This window comes from Papaver somniferum, chromosome 3 (genome assembly GCF_003573695.1).
Source record: "Papaver somniferum cultivar HN1 chromosome 3, ASM357369v1, whole genome shotgun sequence".
NCBI classification, from domain to species: Eukaryota; Viridiplantae; Streptophyta; class Magnoliopsida; order Ranunculales; family Papaveraceae; genus Papaver; species Papaver somniferum.
In genome coordinates this window covers 144,772,708-144,797,019 of record NC_039360.1, presented here as the reverse complement: position 1 = coordinate 144,797,019, position 24,312 = coordinate 144,772,708, and the positions used below count along the sequence as shown (strand labels likewise).

The following is a 24,312-nucleotide window of genomic DNA, read 5'->3' as shown; positions in this document are numbered from 1 at the left end:
CCGCCAAGTCTTCCAAGTTCTGTGGATCCAACCATTCATCATTTTCATCATGCTCATCAAGAAAAATAGGATCACGAAATATCCCCGATATATCGGCCGATACGGCTAATATCAGACGATATTATCGCCAAGATATCGTATCGCCGATACAATGCTTATCCTACCTCTCCAAGGCCGATATCCGAAATATCCCCGATATATCGGCCGATATTGACTACACTGGTGTGGACACGTATCTAACTACATGCAAAGTTATTTAGGCATCCAACAGTTTACAATAAGGCAGGCCTTTAAACACTCATTGGGGAAACCTAAGTATTAGAAACACTCCAGTATCAAAGTCTCAGGCACTTTAAGTGCGTAATTTGACTAATGGGTTCAATTAAACCCGAGAAAAAGGTTGTGACTGTCACAGGTTATCTGGGACAATAAGTAACATCAAGATAGTACGTAATCTATAACTTTCTTTGTTGTTGCGTTTGATTCCTGCCAACAACTTTCTTTCACCATTAACAGGAGTTCTGGCTCATCCTTAATCTTATTAATATAAATAAAAGAAGTATTTTGGTTGGTCACAAAATGACAATATAGCTTGGTGTAACCTTGATATTACCAATGTGACCTTAAATATCAACCACTATTATACATATGTATTCAAGGGTGAAAGTGTACATTGAATTAATACATACATAAACAACCTTATATATTCACATAAATGCTATTGTTATAAAAATATATTAATTTTTTAAAAAGCTTGATATCTTTCGAAATACACATCGGATTTTTTGTAAAATTAACATATTTGGAAAGCTCTTTGAAATACATACGTAATGAGTACAAATAAGAATATTAAATTTTATTTTACGAAAAAAGTACCATTGTTATCAAATTTGGTATTGTTAAAAGAGAAAAATTCAAGCATGTGCATCGCACATGTGGCATTACTAGTATACATAAAAAGATTACATTATGTTACTGATGTTAGTAAAATCCTTACGAAAATGCATACATTAATGGAAAAATGATAAGTTAATTTAACAAACTGCTTCATCCCCAAAGTTTATGTCCCACATCAAATCAATTCAACTTCTTTACCCCCGAATAAAAATCCATCCACTACCATAACATCATCAACTGGTCCATCCTCGTATCTGCAATTGAAGTTCATTCAACAAATCAGTTCATAAGCTCGGAATTACAGAAAGTAAAAACCCTAATTGATATATTTGTGGAATTCAGTTTATAAGAATAACCCTGATTGATATATTTGTGGAAAATAGATTAAAAAAAAAGATAATAAAGAGGAGAGAGTTACCCCATGTCATGCGTATCATGACCATAGTGGTGATGCTTTCCATATGAGGAAGAAAAATTTTAGAGAACAAAATGGATGGAGAAAGGAAGTGGAATAGAGTTCAGAAAGGTGAAAGGAAAAGCGTGAACGGTTGGTCAAAACCGCCTAATAGAAGTGGTGAGCAGTTTGCTAATGTAAGGTGTAAGTAAGGTGTAAAGGTATTTATTTTGTTAATAATGTAGGACCGGATTTAATGAGAGAGTTCTATTTTAGAATACTTACACCAGAGTTTTCCACATCAGTTTTTTGTGGGGCAAAATTAAGGAGAATTAAGTATTTAGTTTCAATTATCATCTAGTTAGATAGATTAGATAGGCCGGGCCGTCGAATATTTCTGTGCCTGAAAGTCTGTGTCAAGGCCAAGGCCAATATGGCAATATTCATCTCCTGTTTTGTCATGTTTTCTTGGTTTTGTACCAATATTTTTCTTAAAAATTTTGTCTTTAGGGTGGGAGGAGTCGCTTGTGGCTAAACAACAATTCAAAAATTGTGTTAAAAAGAAAAAGAATTTTTTTTCACAAATTTCAACTTTTTTTTCCCGAAAAGAAAAGGTTGCATTAAAGAAAAAAGGTAAAGCCAGAGATTACAATATATCTGAAACACTACATATGTAAAACAATCTTCTAGTTTCGTAGTACTGAGTTCGCATCCACAAATCTAAATGTATCTCTGTTACAAGACCAAAGTAAGATTATTTGCTTAACCAAAATTATCATCTCCTCCACTGATTTATGTCTTGCGCCAAAAACCCTTCTTCCACGTTCTTTCCAAATACAACAGACTATGGCGTAATGAGTAATCTCCCATACTGAAAAAGCGGGGGGTACAACAACCACACCCAATATTTCGCTTAGCAATTTGTATGGACAAACTCCAATATACTTTCTAGAGAATCAACTAGACAGTCAGACCCAATCTAGATAAAAAGTATATCAAAGAGTTTATATCTCAATCTCTCGATTTGATATATACTCAAGCAAATAGAAATCTGCGAGTCTTTATCAAATACTAGAGAGATAACTTGGATGGTACCAAAGACCAATATCCAAGTGTCAATCAATTTAAATCAACAACCAAAATGTCGGATATTCTAATTGATTGAACAACGCACAACCTGTGATATTTCAATTATATAACAAAATATAATGCGGAAAAGAAATAACACAGACACCAGAATTTTGTTAATGAGAAAACCGCAAATACAGAAAAACCCCGGGACCTAGTCCAGATTGAACACACACTGTATTAAGCCGCTGCAGACGCTAGCCTACTCCAAATTAACTTCGGTCTGGACTATAGTTGAACCCCAATCAATCTCACACTGATCCAAGGTACAGTTATGCTCCTACACCTCTAATCCCAACAGGATGCTACGTACTTGATTCCCTTAGTCGATCTCACCCAAAACTAAGAGTTGCTACGACCCAAAGTCGAAGACTTTAATAAACAAATCTGTACCACACAGAAAAGTCTACGGTAATAGATAAATCCGTCTTCCACGAATATACCTAGGAGTTTTGTTCCGTCTTTTGATAAATCAAGGTGAACAGGAACCAATCAATAAACCGGTCTTATATTCCCGAAGAACAACCTAGTATTATTGATCACCTCACAATAATCTTAATCGACGCAGCGAAAAAAGATATTGTGGAATCACAAATGATGAGACGAAGTGTTTGTGATTATTTTTCTATCTTGCCTATCGGAGATATAAAATCTCGAGTCAATTATTACAATCATACTCGTAAAGATAGAAGATACAAGATCACACTACAAAAATACTGAGTTACAAAAATACTGAGTTTTAGTGACGTCATAGAACCGTGGTAGTTGATCGAAAATCCGTGGCAAAAAATAACTTGCCACGGCCGAGTTGTCGTAACAAATAGTCTAGTGGATAATACTATTTGCCACGATGCTAGCCACGGTTTTCCAAGCGTAGCTAATAATGTAAAGAGCATTTACCATAGCTATTGTCGTGGTAATAATTAGTCGGATTGCACACGTATGAGGTTATTAGCCACGACTTTCATGCATGGGTATTGCTCCAATATCAGTTTTAGGAGCTGGACTTCCCAATAGCTGTTTCAAAGTTGATATCGTCTTGTTTGGCTGCGAGCCATTAAATAACAAGTGGCGCACATTAACAATAAACACTACGACAAATTCAAAAAACACAATATATTCATTAAAAAAACAAAACAATACAAGTACTACATGGTTGTCTGATCGATTACATTCAATAAAAGCAAAAAAAAAACTTAATACTAAACAATTTTGAGTCCGATATGCAAAAACAAAATACTCCAAGTTCTCACAGATGGATGTCATATATCTTCCAACAAAGCCTTGAACATAAAATCTCTAAATGAAATTAACCTGTAAAATATAGACATCAAATTTTATATCAATAACAGATACCACAAGAAAATATCCTTTTGGAGGCGTAATTTCTTATACCTTCAAATATAACATGTGGTCTAAACCACTAAGAAGATACAGAACTCTAGAGACAACAATTCAACCAACTATTTTCTCCCACACACCTATGGATTCAAACAAGTACAAATATCCATCAATGAATTCAAGCGAATACACCAAGTTACCCATAAATTCAATCCATGGCAGAAAAAAACAACAACAAGAAAATCAGGATACTACAAAACTAGTACATCCATTTCAAAATTTCCTTAATTCATAAAATGGTTAGTAAGCTATTTGGCTAACTATAATGCAAATGTGTGTCATGACAGCTGAAATAAAGAATGTGTCGATAAATATCACTATAGTCCATGATGTTAATCGGGAATCTAACTTAACAAATCGTCTTTTTAATATGTTGCAGCAAGGGGAATATGTTTAGTAGTCTATAAGCAACTGTAATCTTATGAATAGAGGTACAGAACTATGCACAATCGTTTGTACTAATTAAGAAGAAAACATTACCTTGGATTCGTGTAGTAAGATCACAATTCTATGGCTCTGGATGTAGGAGGTCGCTCTACAAAACAAAATGCAGTGAAGAAAGCTTATGATTCTAGATAAAACTCTGCCACAAATGTTTATGGATATGCTCATACTCCGAAGATGCAGGGTCCTTATCAACCCAGCTTATGATTCTAGGAATGCATTCAACCCTTCCTCATACTCTGAAGAAGCAGGTCCTTATCAACCCATCTCCATATTCTCTTTAATCATTCTAAAAAATAAAAGAATAACAATAACATCTAATACTAAAAAAACAAAACCAGGTAAAACAGTTTGCCGTGAGAAGTGTTAATTTTCAGGACCGATAAACCAAAACTATCCCTGCATCATCAAAAAAACTTGAATTAGTACCAATAGATATCTTTATAGAAATATATAAAGAATCTAATTTGAAGAGAAAGAAAAGATATAAAGAAGTCAGCGAGCAATTTAGCCAAGGTGCATGTGCATTTATAATATGTCTACCGTGTCCATAAGAAACTGAATTTTTTTTCAAAATCTGTCTTCATCCTTACTTCTAACTTTTAGCCACTGACCCGGTCCTATCCTACCGATCAAAATAATTAAGCTCAAACATTAAAATTCTCACGTTACACAAACATATGATATGGACACTAAGGAAGTAATAAGTTTATCCAGCATCATATTTTCCAGCTATAGTTCTATGGGTACAGGATTGTAACATATTAGGTAGCCACAAATAAGGTACAGAAATTCGATGCTTTTTCAGTATGTAAGCTAACACAATTGAAAAAGCGTTGATTCTGTAACAACGTTAATAGTTACTGATGATGAAGCTAACTGGTTAATCTTCCGTCTCCAAGTAAACTGTAATCATTAGTCATGAATTCAAGCTACTAATCTTGTACTATATGAAAGCTACTAAGCTACGAATGGATTAGTGCTGAGAAATAAAAATCTAAAAAACCTTATTAGTTCCGTGCATTGCAATTACAGAGCATGAAGACCACATCACATATATTGAACAAGGTAACTTAAGAAACTACTCTATAAAGGTGTTAATCAAATTACCTTAGAACCTCTATTCTACCAGAAAATATTGATGAATTGCGCAAAACCAAAATTTAACTTGTCCACTACTATTAAGCTACCATTGAAGCCGTCTTGCACTAGTTTGAAGCCGTCCTGCACTAGTTTTCTTGCTCATACAAAAACTACAATTGCAAAACAGATTCCACTGTCATGTAACATTTACCTTGAATGTACAGCAGCAAAGTAACAGCAGCACAACCACTTAGAAGAATAAGTGAACTCCAAGAAGACCTGAAATTTGCAGAATGGGTCAAATTTGAAAATTTTCTAAGCGGTTATTGTATTCAGACTAACATGCTCTCCTCCCCTTAAATATGGTGAACAAGTGAACAACAGGTCCATAACAATGTCTTATCACATCATCAACAAGGCAACAAGTCAGTAACGCACACAACCTGATAATTTAACATTAGGTGGAGAAAGTTGTGGCCAATAACACAACAGGTCATAGTTATAAACTTATAATTTCAGGCTTAATGTTGTGGCTTGTGCATAGCATCCCTGTTAGACGTAATCATCTCGCTGTAGTATCATTTCATTTTAATGCCAAACATCAACATACTTTATTTAGCGCATTGCACTGTAAGGTACATATCTTTTCATGAACACCTTTAAATTAAAAATATCACATGCGAAATTCCTATACTAGGTGAACACATCTTAGTATGTTAGAACTTGTACCAGTATATAAAAACGTAACGTCACGACCAAGAAGAAATATAAGTGAAGAAAATTAACTTTATACTATAAGAATAAAGAATAAATAGTACCAAGGTGCTCAGTGATATTTCACAAGCTTGAGAACCAAACAACAATGACAACAATTCTATGATTCATAGAAAGTATCAATGCATAAATTATAGCTATGGACACTTCAGTGACATATTGTGCGACTCTAGGTATCCTCCACTCATTTTCACCTGCCTAATAGCTTGACGACTTTGAGTAATCAGCCATTTATAGCTCGCTACCTAGCAGTTATAATAAAATTAAGTAACCTACACGAGTGAGTGATCAAATCCGAAAGGCACTAAAATAAAATACGACATATTAGGATGGCTGTTTTTGCCATAAGGAAGGTGTACTTCATGATGCAGAGTTCCTTTCGGTTACAGATCAAATGAGAAACGAAAATAAGTTCGCTTCTCCATAACACCAAAATAGGTAGATTCTTTTCACCACCCCATGACACATGCACTCATAAATACTGAATCTGGGTTTGTAATATTACTTGATTTTACTCGTATTATAAGATGAAGTTTGTAATTGTTTCAGTTATCAGGTTTCCATGAATCCACAAGAGATCTTTGTTTGTTCTGTGTGTGGTTAGCAAAGTTGTGATTTGAATGAATTCAGATTTTGATTTGAACCGTACTATTCAAAAATTAATATCACGATACAGTTGCAAATTAAACGGCAAATTGAAAGGAACACCAAATCATACGATTCTAAAAACTATAAAACACCAGGAATTGAAAGGAACAAGAAATTTAATTTCTTACCAGCTTGCGGAGATACAATCTGAGCGGATGAAACCGATGATGTCCAGATGAAATTGATGGCTTTTCTAAATCCGAATCTGACACAACATCAGATATAATACTATTTCAAAAACCCTAGTTTCATAAAGTCAAAATATAAGAAGTTGTAATTCTATACAGATCCCAAATTACCTGAAATATTGCCTCCTCTGCAGATAGTTTCAAAGTGGTTTCAAATCGAAGAAAGAGGAGAGTTTAGGGAGGTGGGAGGAACTAGGGAGTTATCTCTTTAGGTGGGATCGTGGTTTTTCTTAGTCGTGGGTAGAAGACATCTGGCGGACTAATACCTTATAAAGCTAGACGCGTGGCAAGTAGGCATCATTCTATGGCAAGTGAGTCACCTATTTACCACGGTTACCCATCTAGCATGGCAAAACGCGACAAATAGCCACGATTATTCAAATTCGTGGCAATTGGGCCGTGACAAAAAGTCAGTAATTTTGTAGTGTCAGATCACACAACTACAAGAAAAGTAGTATCGGTTTGGCTTCACAATCCCAATGATGTCTTTAAGTCGTTAACCTGGTTTAGAAGAAGAAACCAAAGGTTAAAGGAGAATCGACTCTAGCTATGTAACTAGTATCACACGTAAGGTGTGGGGATTAGGTTTCCTAGTTGCTAGAGTTCTCCCTTATATAGTTTTCAAATCAGGGTTTGCAATCAATGCTAGCTTGGTACAAAGCATTCAATATTCACCGTTAGATGAAAACCTGATTAGATTCAAGCTAATATTTCTCAACCGTTGATACGAATCGTTCCCAAACATTAACATTTGTTGGTTCAACAATAGTTAACCAAATGGTTAGCCATATGATTACTTTCATATCAAACATATTCTTCTTCACCATAACTAGTTCAAATGACTCAAATGAACTAGTTAGAGAGCTGTTCAATTGCTTAGATCTTATGCAACTACACAAGACACAATCGAAGGTAAAACAGTTTGATTCAATCGAATCGGTTCATGAACTTTATAGCCACGGTTTGCAAAAGCATTCCTTAGTTTAAATAAACATGAGTTCAAGAACAACCGGTTTTAGATATAACCTGCTCAAGTTCGCGGACTTAAGCTCATGGAAGGAGTTCACAAACTCCATCAGAAATTCTCGGGTCGAGAACTTCCGCCAGTTCGCGGACTTAGTTCGCAAACTTTGGTTCAAGGAATAAGGACTTATACATATATGTGTTTCCACAACAATTCTTATATCCTACCAAGGGTTATGTAATCTAAACTCTCATTTCAATCATTGAAACATTCTCAGAGGACGAATATAGCCGTTATTCACAGACCATTTTTCGTCAGAGAAATTTTCAAAGTGATTGAAACATAACATGACTTTCGTCACTAGGTAAAGATGAATTCGGCTAAAGCGAAAGCTTACCAACACTTATTTCGAGAAATATACAGGCGATATAAACTCGGCTCGAAATAGCAAATGTGCATAATGAAAGTCTATATATCAAAGCGACTTTTGTCTCAAGAGTAGGAGATAGAATAGATAGAATTTTGAGTGACAGATAAGTTCAAGTCTCCACATACCTTTTAGTCGATGAAGATCCACCAGTTCCTTGAGTAGTCCTTCGTCTTATATGATGATTGCCATGGAGTTCTTGAGCTCAACTACACTTTCTATCCTAGTCCGAGACCTTTAGCTATATAGGCTAGAAATCAAGACTTATAGTTTTGATCACTAACATTGACAAACATGCTTGAGATAGAAACGCATGCGAGTTCGACCGAGCAATGCTCTAACAATCTCCCCCTTTGTCAATTTTAGTGGCAAAACTATTAATACATATGGAATATAAAAAATAAATAAATTAACTTTTGTAGCTCCTATTCCACATGCCTAATCTTCAACATTACTCGAAATCTTCGTCACTTCCAAGTACTCCAGTGATCCCAAAGTTTGTAAGTTTAGCATCATCGTTGTTGAAAATACGTAGCTATAATAATAAGAAAACAATAGTTCTCAATCATTGTTATACAGTGTCATAGTATCATTACACATCGTCAAAGTCCAATTGTATCACAACTTCAACAACAATACTACGATGATATGTATCACTCCCCCTTAGCCAATACTCCATCTCACATGGAAACCACCCCCCCTTACTTAATGATCAGAAAACCATATGTATTTGTAGTGTGAACTACATATTAGAGGTACAAGAACGGGATCCTAATGAAATTTCCGAAAGAGACATTTCTTGACCAAAAGAAAGCAAAAATATCAACTTGTTCTTTAGATGCAATCATAAAGCCGAAGCTAAATGCATTCATCAAGGAGTTTATAAAGATACAAGATAACCCCTATAATATTCCACAACCGCACTCCCCACAAAGATATGGCAATTAAGCGCAAGTTCAAAAGAACTCTCCCCCATTAAATGTCATTCTCGAAAGAATAACAAGAGCGACCTTAATTTCGAAAGAAAAGAAGGATTTGTTTGGACATAACAAATCGCATACAAGTATGAATTTGAATCCAAAAAGTTCAATTAAATTAACCACAAGAGAATCCATGATTAATTTAATCAACAAATGCTCAAACATAAGTGAACTTATGGAGACTTAAAAAATACAATTAGATTAATCACAAGAGAACTCATAATTAATCTAATTGAAATACACAACCAAACTAATCACAAAAGTAATCAGTTTAATTGGTCATGCTCGACATAAGAAAACTTACGGAGCAACAACTAAATAACCAAACAAGATGATTAACTTAGTTGAAAATGCTCGACATAAAGTACCTCACGGAACAACAACATAGCTAATCAAAAATAATCAACTTGGTTGTTTAATGATCAACATAAGACAATTTACGGAGCCTCACAGTAATACATAAAATATGGATCAGGGAGGATCAATTACTGCGGAATACTCAAGGATTCATCCTATTTTCCATCACTATTTGCACAATGACATACAATAGACATAATCCTTGCAAACAAAAGATTTTAACCTATCTTCCATCAATAATTGACAATATAGGCTTAACTTTTGTATTTGTCAAAAACCCATTCATTATTTTATCAATACATGCATATCGACATACGAAAGACTTTACTTTTGACAAGATATGGGACGGTCAAGTTCACGGAAATAAACACACACATCCCATAACAATATTGCAATATATAAAACCATAAAGATTAATACTGCAAAAATCATCTTCCAAACAAGTTTAGAATTTAAACCAATAAATCTAAAAACATGAAGATGAAAACGTTGGACATAGCTATGTGTAATCACAATAATGGCTATTCCAAACTCTAGTTATTTTTCTAATAAAAACAAGAAAAATAGAAGATTTACTAGACAATAAGACCTTTAAAGAATTATTTATCGTGCCCGAACTCCTTGTCGTCAACAGTCATTGGGACATAAGTTTCATTAAGGTAGGAGTTTATATCAATAAACCTTCTCGGCTGATGTTATCGAACCAGGGCCTTCTGATTCTCACGAGTCTTATACACAAAAGCCTTTATTTGTTGAATCTCCTTTCGCATTTCCTTCAACTCTTCAAGAACACCAGAAAACTTCTGAGAGTTTGAAGGAACGGCTCTTAGCTTCCTCACATTCCTTCTTTTTATTTTCAAGGTAGGAGATAATGGAGATTTTTATTTTTCCTTCATGATTGATGGCTTAACAATCACATTAACATCTTTTCCATCAGAAGACATCATGCTTGGAGTATCCATAACGTATGGGTTTGTGAGAGGAAATCACAAATTGAACTCAACAAGTAGTCTTGAGATAAAAAGAGGTTTTGAGGAAGGAAAAAGGAATGTAGGGTTTCAAAACCATTAAACAGGTTCGCACACGTCCAACTCACAACCCTATAAAGAGTGGAATTGTCGATAATAACCCTCCTTTGATAGACGGGAAGAACAAAAACTAAGAAAAGAAGAAAGAAAACTTTTCCTAAAGCCTGAGAGGTACAAAATCATTGTCTCTTTTGATCAGGCACATGAGACAAGATTTCCAAATCAACACAATCAAGTTGCGCTGCGGTGAACAACAATTTGTCCACCATTTTCCTCTTGAGAGGAATCCTCAGACTTCTGTCTATCAAACTGACTCGACCATACTTTCTTCTCTAATGGTCTTGGTTTATCCTTGGAAACTAACTTCTTAGACGAAGATAAGATCTTACATACCTCAGCGGTCTTCTGAGCAAGTTTAAGCTTCCTTGCTAAATGATTTGCTCTTCGTTGAAGTTTGTTGACGTGCCTCAATTGGTGTTTGTACTTGTAACACCTTGAAAGTTCATGACCCTTTAGAGAACAATATGAACACGTCAAACTAGGATATAAATCAGGCTTTTGAGATGTGCATGCATCTAGACACATGGTGGAACCTGAAACATTACAAACAGAGTTTCCAAGAAATAGGCCAAATTTTTTTTCCAAATTAGTTGGATTATCTTCTGAAAGAATATTGAGATTGATGTATGTATTGCTACAGTTATCAAAATCAATATTTTCACCAAGAAGTGCAACACTTGATTTCTCGTCTTCATTAGAATCATAGCTGTCACACATTTCATCAAGAATTGCAACAAGACCTTTGTTCCCAGTATATTTTCTACGATTTGGAAACTCGTTTACAAAATGGCCAAATCCTTTACACTTAAAGCACCGAGGCATATCCTCATCATCAGTCTCATTTGTTTCCCTGTTTTTAGGAGGAATACGGTTATGAGGTTTAAATGATGCCTTAGGCTTATCTCTGGAGAACCGTTTACTTATCTTCAACAAAAGATCTCTAAACTGTCTTGTGATCATCGAGACTGACTTGTCAAGATATCCATCTGATGAATCTGTCTCAGAATGATCATCTTCAGAGATGTACATTTTTTACTCTTATCAAGTAATTTAGTGTCCTTTTGTGCTTTGAACGCAACATCCTTAGTTTTGGATGAATGTTCGTGATCAAAGATCTTAAGCTTCCCAACCAGCGTATTTCTGGAGAGATTATCAAGGTTATTTACCTCAACGATGGCATGCTTCTTAGAATCGTATCTAGATGGCAGCGATCTGAAAATTTTCATCACAATGTCCTTTTCAGGAATAGTCTTACCCAATGCAAAGGATGCATTAACAATTTCAGACTCTTTGTGATTAAACTCATCAAATGTTTCTTCATCTGTCATGCGAAGGTTTTCCCAATCGCAATTAAGGTTTTGAAGCCTAGCTTCCTTTTCACTGGAGTTTCCTTCGAATACGGTTTCCAAGATATCCCAAGCTTCTTGCGACTTAGTGCAATTAGTCACATGGTGCTGAAGATTTGGGGTAATGGCATGTATGATCGCATTTAAACCGTCGGAGTTTTGCTTTGCAGCAAGTATCTCAGCAAGGCTGTATTCATCAATAGGTTTGGGAACGTTTACATCTCCAACTGCCACAATGGGAGGATCATAGCCATTAACAACATATATCCATGATTGAAAATCACGCACTTGAAGAAAAGCTCGCATAGCAATTTTCCACCTTAAGTAATTAGAGCCATCGAATACTGGTGATACGTTAATAGAGATAGCACCTCTGTCCATAGAGTCAGATCGCTACAAACACAGATTTGTAAGGTTTTAAACGTGTTTGCCTGCTCTGATACCAATTGAAAAAGCGGGGGTACAACAACTACACCCAATATTTCGCTTAGCAATTTGTATGGACAAACTCCAATATACTTTCTAGAGAATCAACTAGACAGTCAGACTCAATCTAGATAAAAAAGTATATCAAAGAGTTTATATCTCAATCTCTCGATTTGATATATACTCAAGCAAATAGAAATCTGCGAGTCTTTATCAAATACTAAAGAGATAACTTGGATGGTACCAAAGACCAAGATCCAAGTGCCAATCAATTTAAATCAACAACCAAAAGGTCGGATATTCTAATTGATTGAACAACGCACAACCTGTGATATTTCAATTATATAACAAAATATAATGCGGAAAAAAAATAACACAGACACCATAATTTTGTTAACGAGGAAACCGCAAATGCAGAAAAACCACGGGACCTAGTCCAGATTGAACACACACTGTATTAAGCCGCTGCAGACACTAGCCTACTCCAAATTAACTTCGGTCTGGACTGTAGTTGAACCCAAATCAATCTCACACTGATCTAAGGTACAGTTATGCTCCTACGCCTCTGATCCCAGCAGGATGCTACGTACTTGATTCCCTTAGCTGATCTCACCCACAACTAAGAGTTGCTACGACCCAAAGTCGAAGACTTTAATAAACAAATCTGTATCACACAGAAAAGTCCACGTAATAGATAAATCCGTCTCCTACGAATATACCTACGAGTTTTGTTCCGTCTTTTGATAAATCAAGGTGAACACGAACCAATCAATAAACCGGTCTTATATTCCCGAAGAACAACCTAGTATTATTGATCACCTCACAATAATCTTAATCGACGCAGCGAAAAAAGATATTGTGGAATCACAAACGATGATACGAAGTGTTTGTGATTACTTTTCTATCTTGCCTATCGGAGATATAAAATCTCGAGCCAATTATTACAATCGTACTCGTAACGATAGAAGATGCAAAATCAGATCACACAACTACAAGAAAAGTAGTATCAGTCTGACTTCACAATCCCAATGAAGTCTTTAAGTCGTTAAACTGGTTTAGAAGAAGAAACCAAAGGTTAAAGGAGAATCGACTCTAGCTATGCAACTAGTATCACACGTAAGGTGTGGGGATTAGGTTTCCCAGTTGATAGAGTTCTAACTTATATAGTTTTCAAATCAGGGTTTGCAATCAATGTTAGCTTGGTAACAAAGCATTCAATATTCATCGTTAGATGAAAACCTGATTAGATTCAAGCTAATATTTCTCAACCGTTGGATCAAAAACTTAGCTTGTTACACACAAATAAAATGTCCAATTTTGGGTTTACAAACAGTTCCCAAACATTAACATTTGTTGGTTCAACAATAGTTAACCAAATGATTAGCCATATGATTACTTTCATATCAACCATATTCTTCTTCACCATAACTAGTTCAAATGACTCAAATGAACTAGTTAGAGAGTTGTTCAATTATTTAGATCTTATGTAACTAGACAAGACATAATCGAAGCAAAAACGGTTTGATTCACTTGAATGGGTTCATTAACTTTATAGCCACGGTTTGCAAAAGCATTCCTTATTTTAAATAAACATGAGTTCAAGAACAACCGATTTTAGATATAACCTGCTCAAGTTCGCGGACTGGGTTCGCGGACTTAAGCTCATGGAAGGAGTTCACAAACTCCAGCAGAAATTCTCGGGTCGAGAACTTCCGCCAGTTCGCGGACTAAGTTCGCGTACTTGGCTCACGCCACTTCCATTTCTCTTGATCAACAAAGTTCGCAAACTTTGGTTCAAGGAATAAGGACTTATACATATATGTGTTTCCATAACAATGCTTATATCCTACCAATGGTTATGTAATCTAAACTCTCATTTCAATCATTGAAACATTCTCAGAGGATGGATATAGCCGTTATTCACAGACCATTTTTCGTCAGAGCAATTTCAAAGTGATTGAAACATAACATGACTTTCGTCACTAGGTAAAGATGAATTCGACTAAAGCGAAAGCTTACCAACACATATTTCGAGAAATAGATAGGCGAGCTAAACTCGGCTCCAAATAGCAAATGTGTATAATTAAAGTATATATATCAAAACGACTTTTGTCTCAAGAGTAGGAGATAGAATAGATAGACTTTTGAGTGACAGATAAGTTCAAGTCTCCACATACCTTTTAGTCGATGAAGATCCACCAGTTCCTTGAGTAGTCCTTCGTCTTGTATGATGATTTCCATGGAGTTCTTGAGCTCAACTATACTTTTTATCCTAGTCCGAGACCTTTAGCAATGTAGGATAGAAATCAACTTATAGTTTTGATCACTAACATTGACAAACATGCTTGAGATAGCAACGCATGCGAGTTTGACCGAGCAATGCTCTAACACATACTTTCTTGCATCTATTTCTTAGGACATTCTATTCCCAGATATTGAAAAGCCGGAACAAAGTTTCCGGTAAAGGCCAAGATATGTGGAAAGACTTTAAGAAATAATCACATAACTGAAATGTGAAGCTGCAAGAGATAAGCAAATGCTCAGTCATCTCTCTCTATGTGTTACAAAGAACACAATTTTCTGTTTCAATATGAACTATATGGTATCTTAACATATTACTAGTAGGAAGTGAGTTGTTGAACACTGCCCATAGCATGAAGCTAACTTTGTTTGGTATTACCCTAATCCAAATATGTTTCTCAAACTTGTAGTCTTCCATGTTTCCATCCAAAGCTTCATAACATCTTTTAACAGTGAAATTATCTATCATCCTGACTTTGTCTTCTTCATCTATAAGAACTGAAGTTGTACCTGAATCTCTAGTTAGAGGATCACATTCCATCATCTCGTTTAAAATTAGGTTATGACTGAAATCCCCTTGCCACATTCCATCCCACTATCATCTCTGTTATAATGGCTTGTTTGTTTCCGCAAGCTTTGTATATATGATCGGAAATAAGTCTTTGATGCATCATGTATGAACCAATTTATCATGCCAAGAGCGAATGATCTGTCACTTCTTTACTGTCCGGAAAATAAGCTGATGGATTTTCAAATAGTAATTGTAGTAGTGGTAAAAACAGGGTCTTTTCAGACTTGTGAAGAAAACAATTTTTCTAGATTTAAATTAAACAGGCAAATAAATAAAATTGTTCAAACCTTTAGAGAAAATACCAAGACTAGGATTCCACCATTAACCAATTAAATAGTAAATTCTAAATAATATTCATGCAATTCTATCTTTAAAAATAATTCTAATATTTGCCTCAAATATATTTTTGAAGTAATAATTGTAATCACAAAGTATAAAACATCAAAAGTTTTTAAAACCCAGCATGCTTCATCAAAATAATTCACAACTATTCAATAAAAACTAATATTTTAAATTCAATTCCATGCAAATAATCAAATAATAATATTGCAAATAAATAATAAAATTAGAATTATACCAATCAATATGGACCAATGGCTTCCTCCGTCGTCTCGGTTAATGGGTTTAGCTCCTCATCCCAAAGACACACTCACAAGATGAATTCATGGCTAAAATAGGTGTTTTTATTGATGAATATAAGATGAAACAGAAATTTGCAACGCTGTAGTGGTGTTACAGCGCCACTGTTACAAAGGGGTATGGTAATTTAAGACTGATGTAAACGATAACTATCTACTGCTGTGAAACAACAACAGTGGTCTGAAAATAAGTCTGCTGAAGAACGACTGACTCTGCGAGTCTGTTCTTCGTGTTCTTCAGAAGCTTTAATGGCAGCAGCAGCAGCAGCGTTGTCTCCTCTATAATTGCTTCTCCTAGGCTCTCATCGACTCTAAACTCTCTCTTAAAGGTTTCTAACCTTTCTTTGATGTAAACCAACACTTATATAGCCTTAAGATTCCCTATAAACTCGATCAAATTCAAGAATAAATCTCTTATTCTTCACGTGCAGTTTGAACAATAATTCCATCTGTCGATCTTTGTATGCGTCTGTGAGCTATTCTATTGCTCCCAAAATATTCTGTGACTTGAACTCAACTGTTTTGAAGTATATCCCACGCAAGAATCTCTCCCAAATCTTTCAAACCAATTCAAAACCCTAAACAGGGACCGTGTGCACTGTCTTGACTTTGTGTGGATTTTCTGACTTATCCAGCCCAATTAGATGGGTCTAATCGCTTCTAACAGGTCCCTTATGTCTTGTAGAGTCCGTGGGTACCAAATTTGCCCATTGAATCGCCTGATAGGTCGCTCAAATCCTTGATCCAAAACTGTTGACGCTGCTGCCTTTTTTCCCGCCAAAATTTTCTTTTGAATTTGAGAAGTTGACCTCCCCTTATCTGTGGCTGGTCTCCCTTTAGCAGATGCCTGGAAATGGGTCACCCCTTAGTAATTAGGTTACCCCTTATCCAAAATCAAGGGTCCGTATAGCAAGTGTCCTCTGGGCATTTTCCGCATTTTTTTTTCGGGGTTCCTCCGGGGTATTTCTGGGATACTTCCGGTACACTTCTGAGGCGCTTCCGGTACGTTATCAACGGAGGTCTAAATGCCACATTTTTAGCCAAATTCGCCGCAAGAGATTATTTTCCAAAAACACCTACAAATACATAAAATAACCAAATAAGTACAATATCGAGTACTAACAATATATACAAATGAGATATATTAGACACATAAATGCGTCTATCAAATACCCCCAAACTTATTATTTGCTAGTCCCGAGCAAATCAAAACTACAAAATAAATCCTAACTCACTGTCGCAGGCATCGTCGATTGCATTTAGCGTATGCAATAAGCCTTTAAACCCCTAGGTGGCCCTAGTGGCCGAGTTATAGTCTCGGGAGGGCTTACCAGAGATATACCCACAAAACCTGTACTCCAGACCTTAGCTATCTACGCAGAACCTTGGAAGGCACTAAAGAATCTCCTTGGTTGGCATACTTATTGACTACAGGAAGAAGTACCCTGATGCGAAATTCCAATTGTTGTACACGAGTTTGCACTCAAGCATACTAAAATTCATATAAAGTGACAGAGCTCTACTTAGATAGTTGCACTATGGACATCATATTCGGAGTCAAACTAATCACATGGAAAGATTAAGAGATGGATATAGAAAAACATGGATGGTTTTGATGTTTACTAAGTGAACGGCGTTTCCCATATCTGTCTGAAGGCCTCCGCCAAAATGAACCTATCCTAATGGATTGAGATACTAGTCTGACTAATATCAACACACTGGCATATACAAGGGTACCAGTGGTCGACTTTATTGAATTTATTCCTTTTGGTCGAATGGTCTGGTCTCATTTTTTTTTTCCAACCTTTTGGTAACTACCATTTTTTTTCATATTTTTTTTTTTTTTGGTAACTCAATCACTCTAATTCATCCTAGCATTGGTAACAACTTCAATCGTGGGACCCACCTATCACTTAGAGTAACATAGTTTAAAAACAAAATAAAATAAAAATAGAAGTGAAAAGGACTCAACGAGATATGGTGAAACTATCATGTTATTTCTAACACCCGAGATCTGTGCTTTTATGAATGGACTCTTCTAGATGTTTCCATATAATCAGATTGGTTCCTCAACTCCTACAACCAAAATGCTTCCATCCACTTAGGTTAGTTAGTGCAATCCTCAATAGGCATAAATTTCTAAGCTCTGGATTTTATTTATTGCAAAAAGGTGACAAAATGTGTTTCCTCCCCACCCCCAAACTTAAATCTAACATTGTCCTCAATGTTCTAAAGATGAAATTAAAAGCATGAACAAGAAGAAACTATTACCACTGGAGGGAAAAGAAATAAGGAAGGATATTACCGTATCATATGAATGCGGGAGCCTCCCAGTAAATGCTAAATTTATAGTCATTAGCTAGACATCAAATACCTCTAAAATAATTGTCACCTTCCAAAGTCGTATACCAATAGTCGAAACAATTGTGGGTCCATAAGACCAAATAGAACTGCCACGAATAGGAGACAAATGCTCAAGATCAGAAAAATGAGCAGATAGAGCACAACCTGATCTAAAGTTTCTCGCAAGACAACTGGATTTATCTGAGGTGCCCACTTGGGCTTCATATGAGTGTCTCGGCAAACAGATTCATCCGAAAAATGGGTCTCTAACATATGGATTTTCTCCTGGACATTATCAGGCGGATCAGGTTGTGGAGTCTGAATACACTCAAGCGATACCTCAGATGCACTAGGCTTGAGTCCCAAGTTAGGGACTTCTATTGGGGATAATTGACAATCTCTACCCCCAAACTTAGAATTTTGGGTGCCTCTACAATGACTAGTCACAATGTTCCTAATTTCTAGACCATCGGGTTCTTGAAAAAGGTCAATTGCTTTCTCTAAGTCATAATCAGGTGGTTCATCCTCAGCTTGCTTCATATCTTCTATGGTCCACTCTAAGGCTTCCTTATTTTCTTGAAGCACGGTCTCTGGACTACTTTCCTGATCACTATCCAAATCGGAGGCTATAATCACAGGGAAAGACTCGGGTGGGCCTAAAAATGTATAATTAGACTCCAACTCAGGAGGCTCTTTTAAATAAGGTATTAAGATAGACTCAGAAGCTAGTAATGTTTCGAACCTATCTTTCCATATATCAATATCTAACATAGGAACAGAATCCAACAGAGCATTTACTTGTTCAATGTTACTATCATCGTCGAAATCCAGGCTAAAATGGGATAAACAACTCTCCAATGTATTTTCTGGTACGATGTTTGGTAATGACTCCTGAACTAAGGTTCCTATCATGTTCACCTCTTCAATACATGTGCTATCTAGCTCAGAATGTAGCTTGTTTACATTAAAAATATTCAGCTCAATAGTCATATTACCAAAAGAAAGATTCATGATACCATTTCGACAGTTTATGATCGCATTAGACGTAGCTAAGAATGGGCGACCTAAAATCACAGGTATTTGGTTCTCTGGGTCGGGGACAGGTTGGGTATCTAGGACCACGAAATCCACTGGATAAATAAACTTGTCGACCTCAATAAGAACATCCTCGATCACACCACGAGGGATTTTAACGGACCTATCAGCTAACTGGAGTGTTATCTGGGTAGGTTTCATCTCACCTAGTCCTAGCTTAAGGTACACATGGTATGGCAGTAAGTTCACACTGGCTCCTAAGTCAAGCAAAGCTTTCTCAACACGGTACTTACCTATTGTACAAGCAATGGTAGGGGACCCTGGGTCTTTATACTTAGGAGTAGTGGTATTCTGAATAATAGAACTCACATGACTAGCTATGAAGGCTTTCTTCTGGACACTGAGCTTACGCTTTCGCGTACACAAGTCCTTAAGGAACTTGGCATAAGAGGGAATCTGCCTAATTGCATCTAATAATGGAAGGTTGATATTAACCTGCTTAAAAACCTCCAATATATCATTAAAGTTGGACTCCCTCTTAGTCGGAACTAGCAGCTGGGGAAACGGGGCTCTGGGAACAAAGTGAGGCTCAACAGGACCCTCATTGGTCTCTTTGGAGACTCTATCAGTCTCCTCATTTTCTGGCTCAGCAGGGTGAACTACAGCATGTTCACTATCAGGCATGGCGACCTTGTTGTCAACTTTCTTTCCACTTCTTAGGGTTGTGACAGCATTCACATGATTGTACGATTTCTCTCCTCTAGGGTTAGGATCAGTATGACTAGGGAACTTTCCATTTTCTCTCTCACTTATAAACTTAGCTATTTGTCCTAATTGAAGTTCTAACTTGGCAAGACTCTGGGAATTATTCTTCAATTCTTGCCTAGTTTCTTGTTGAAAGCTCATGTGGTTCTTTGTTAGCATTTCATGGTTATTTGCTAACATAGTGAGAGTATCCTCTAAGGTAGAGATCTTTTTCTCGGAAGTGTTCTGAAACTGGGTTTGACCTGAAGAGTTCTTAAAACCAAAACCTGGGGGAGGCTGAGAATTGCTAGACTGGCCTTGATTCTGGCCCTTAGACCAAGAGAAATTAGGATGGTTTCTCCAACCAGGGTTGTAGGTTTCTGAGTATGGGTCAAACTTCTGACGGTTCTCAAACCTAGAGTTGTTATAGACAGCATGGGCTTGTTCTTCACTAACTTGACCTTCCCAAAATGAATTATCGGGCTCTATTCCACAACTAGAGACTTGAGAGGCTCTATTAGGTTCAACAAGGGACCTATTTTTAGACTGACCCATTTCTAAAGCTTCTAACCTTCTGGACAAAGCAGCAAACTTAGCATCTGACGCAAAACTCGTATCTACCATATTGGTGCTACTTATATTGACCAAGAGTCTTTTAGGGGGTTCAACACAAGATTCCCACTGTTGGGATTTTTCAGCGATAGCTCCTAGGAAGGTAAAAGCATCATCAACATTTTTACTAGTGAACTCACCAGCGCACATAGATTCAACCATGGCTTTGGTCGAATAGTCTAAACCATCATAAATAATCTGTACAAGTTTCATATTATCAAATCCATGGTGAGGACACTGAGATAGGAGATCATTGAATCGCTCTAAAAACCTATAAAGAGACTCTCCCTCTTGTTGCACACTAGCACTAATTTTCTGCCTAACAGCTGCAGTTTTATGCTTAGGGTAGAATTTCATATAGAAGGCAGCGATAAGTTCCTGCCATGTTTCTATGGATTCAGACGGTAGGTTGTTAAGCCAGGTCTTGGCTTTATCTCTCAAGGAAAAGGGAAACATTTTAAGTTTCAAGACTTCATCAGTAAGGTCTTTTATTCTAATTGTCCCACAGATTTCCTCAAAGTCCCTAATATGGAAATAAGGGTTCTCATCATCTTTTCCTAAGAATATAGGGATCATCTGAAGAATACTAGGTTTTATCTCAAAATTAGTCGTAGTGGCTGGCAATTTAATGCATGAAGCTCGGTTGGTCCTAGTTGGGAACATGTAATCTTTCAAAGTTGCCATCGCTGGCACAAAAGAAGTACTAGGGGTACTTTCCTCACGAAGAGACAGATTCTCAAAACTGAAGTTTCCAAAAACAGGGCTCTCTAAAGAAGAGTCTTCGAGCTCCCTGCTTAAATCAGAAGAACTACTAGGTTTGTCGCTAATCAATCGACCTAGAGTATCTCTTTTCCAAGCCCTAACAAAATCGGGCATACACTAAAAAAAATTCAAAAAGAAATAAAAAAAATCCTAACAGGAAGGTTCTAGCAATCACACAGCAGGGTGACTCGAATTTACCACAGCAAACCTAAAGATTTCTAGCAAACAACAAGCATGATGGCTCCACTTAGATTGTTTCTAGACCAGCTTCTAATCCTTCGAAAGGGATTCGTTACAATTTGAGCAAACCCCTCTGGAATCAATCCGAGTTTAAGCAAGTTGAATCGAGGCGAGGGAAGCTCAGTGGAGCTTTGATACCCAAAACCTCACCGATCCAATGCGGCGCAGTCACGCATTCAACTCGCAGAAACCTTCAAGAACTTCGAGGTGTGCTTAAAAGAGTAACCAATATTTTTCGAATGATTGTCCTGTTAAGCTCGATACCCTATAGGTCTCTTTATAGTCCAAATTTTAGGCTTAGGTTCGCTTTAGGTTTCGTTTTCCTAAGACGGGCAAGAAGGGAGCGGTGATGAAATCCGAACCCTTATCTTATATGGTCCAGTCCTTGCCCTTTACTAGGAATTTAAAAACAGTCCATATTCAAGTCCTCAGCATATATTCACCTTAAGGAGTCCAGTAACCCGCTTGCAGGAGATTCGCGGGTGTTTAGAATTTTACCTCCCGTACCAGACGGGCGAAGAACCGCTGAAGTCGACTCGGGCCACGACTCCTATGCCGTGTGCGAACCCGAGGGGCCGAGGTGATATTGTAATCACCGTCCTTCCCTGCAAACAGTTTGTATTTAAGGATACCCTTCCGTAGGGTTTAAAAATAAAAATAAAAATGTCCCAAAATTAATGTCCAAAGTCCATATAAAAAAATACAAAAGAAAAGAAATTCTAATAAAAAAAAAATGTCTCTCTTTTTTTTTTCTCTCTTTTTATCAAAATAAATAAATAAAATTCTTCTTCTTTCGCTCCTTTAGCTTTGCTTTTCGCTCCCAAACTTTAAGTAAATCACCACAAGCTTTGGCAAAATTGTCTTTCGCTTCAATCTTCAAAAATCTGCAAGGAAACAAGAAAAACCCAAAAAACGTAAAGAAGAACAAAAATAATAAAAAAATTCTAAAAAAAATGCTAACTAAACACAGGTCCGCGTCAGCGGCGCCAAAAATTTGATGGTTTTGAAACAGTGATTGTAGTTGTAGTGGTAAAACGGATTCGTATCAGACTTGTGAAAAAAACAATTTTTCTAGATTTAAATTAAACAGGCAAATAAATAAAATAGTTCAAACCTTTAGAGAAAATACCAAGACTAGGATTCCACCATTAACCAATTAAATAGTAAATTCTAAATAATATTCATGCAATTCTATCTTTAAAAATAATTCTAATATTTGCCTCAAATATATTTTTGAAGTAATAATTGTAATCACAAAGTATAAAACATCAAAAGTTTTTAAAACCCAGCATGCTTCATCAAAATAATTCACAACTATTCAATAAAAACTAATATTTTAAATTCAATTCCATGCAAATAATCAAATAATAATATTGCAAATAAATAATAAAATTAGAATTATACCAATCAATATGGACCAATGGCTTCCTCCGTCGTCTCGGTTAATGGGTTTAGCTCCTCATCCCAAAGACACACTCACAAGATGAATTCATGGCTAAAATAGGTGTTTTTATTGATGAATATAAGATGAAACAGAAATTTGCAACGCTGTAATGGTGTTACAGCGCCACTGTTACAAAGGGGTATGGTAATTTAAGACTGTTGTAAACGATAACTATCTACTGCTGTGAAACAACAACAGTGGTCTGAAAATAAGTCTGCTGAAGAACGACTGACTCTGCGAGTCTGTTCTTCGTGTTCTTCAGAAGCTTTAATGGCAGCAGCAGCAGCAGCGTTGTCTCCTCTATAATTGCTTCTCCTAGGCTCTCATCGACTCTAAACTCTCTCCTAAAGGTTTCTAACCTTTCTTTGATGTAAACCAACACTTATATAGCCTTAAGATTCCCTATAAACTCGATCAAATTCGAGAATAAATCTCTTATTCTTCACGTGCAGTTTGAACAATAATTCCATCTGTCGATCTTTGTATGCGTCTGTGAGCTATTCTATTGCTCCCAAAATATTCTGTGACTTGAACTCAACTGTTTTGAAGTATATCCCACGCAAGAATCTCTCCCAAATCTTTCAAACCAATTCAAAACCCTAAACAGGGACCGTGTGCACTGTCTTGACTTTGTGTGGATTTTCTGACTTATCCAGCCCAATTAGATGGGTCTAATCGCTTCTAACAGGTCCCTTATGTCTTGTAGAGTCCGTGGGTACCAAATTTGCCCATTGAATCGCCTGATAGGTCGCTCAAATCCTTGATCCAAAACTGTTGACGCTGCTGCCTTTTTTCCCGCCAAAATTTTCTTTTGAATTTGAGAAGTTGACCTCCCCTTATCTGTGGATGGTCTCCCTTTAGCAGATGCCTGGAAATGGGTCACCCCTTAGTAATTAGGTTACCCCTTATCCAAAATCAAGGGTTCGTATAGCAAGTGTCCTCTGGGGCATTTTCCGCATTTTTTTTCGGGGTTCCTCCGGGGTATTTCTGGGATACTTCCGGTACACTTCTGAGGCGCTTCCGGTATGTTATCAACGGAGGTCCAAATGCCACATTTTTAGCCAAATTCGCCGCAAG

General features: G+C 36.6%; 1 long non-coding RNA gene across 3 annotated transcripts; it reads right to left on the bottom strand.

The window, feature by feature from the left end:
• Positions 1-3,520: 3,520 nt before the first annotated feature.
• LOC113357604 lies at positions 3,521-7,194 on the bottom strand. 3 transcript variants are annotated; one of them, XR_003363719.1, is made up of 6 exons: positions 7,069-7,194; positions 6,898-6,974; positions 5,559-5,626; positions 4,301-4,663; positions 3,815-3,900; positions 3,521-3,733 (listed from the first exon to the last, which is right to left on the bottom strand). It is a non-coding gene; the product is annotated as an uncharacterized LOC113357604 (long non-coding RNA). The 3 variants fall into 3 exon arrangements; XR_003363718.1 differs by lacking the exon at positions 3,815-3,900 and having other exon boundaries at positions 5,375-5,626; XR_003363717.1 differs by lacking the exon at positions 3,815-3,900.
• Positions 7,195-24,312: the final 17,118 nt, after the last annotated feature.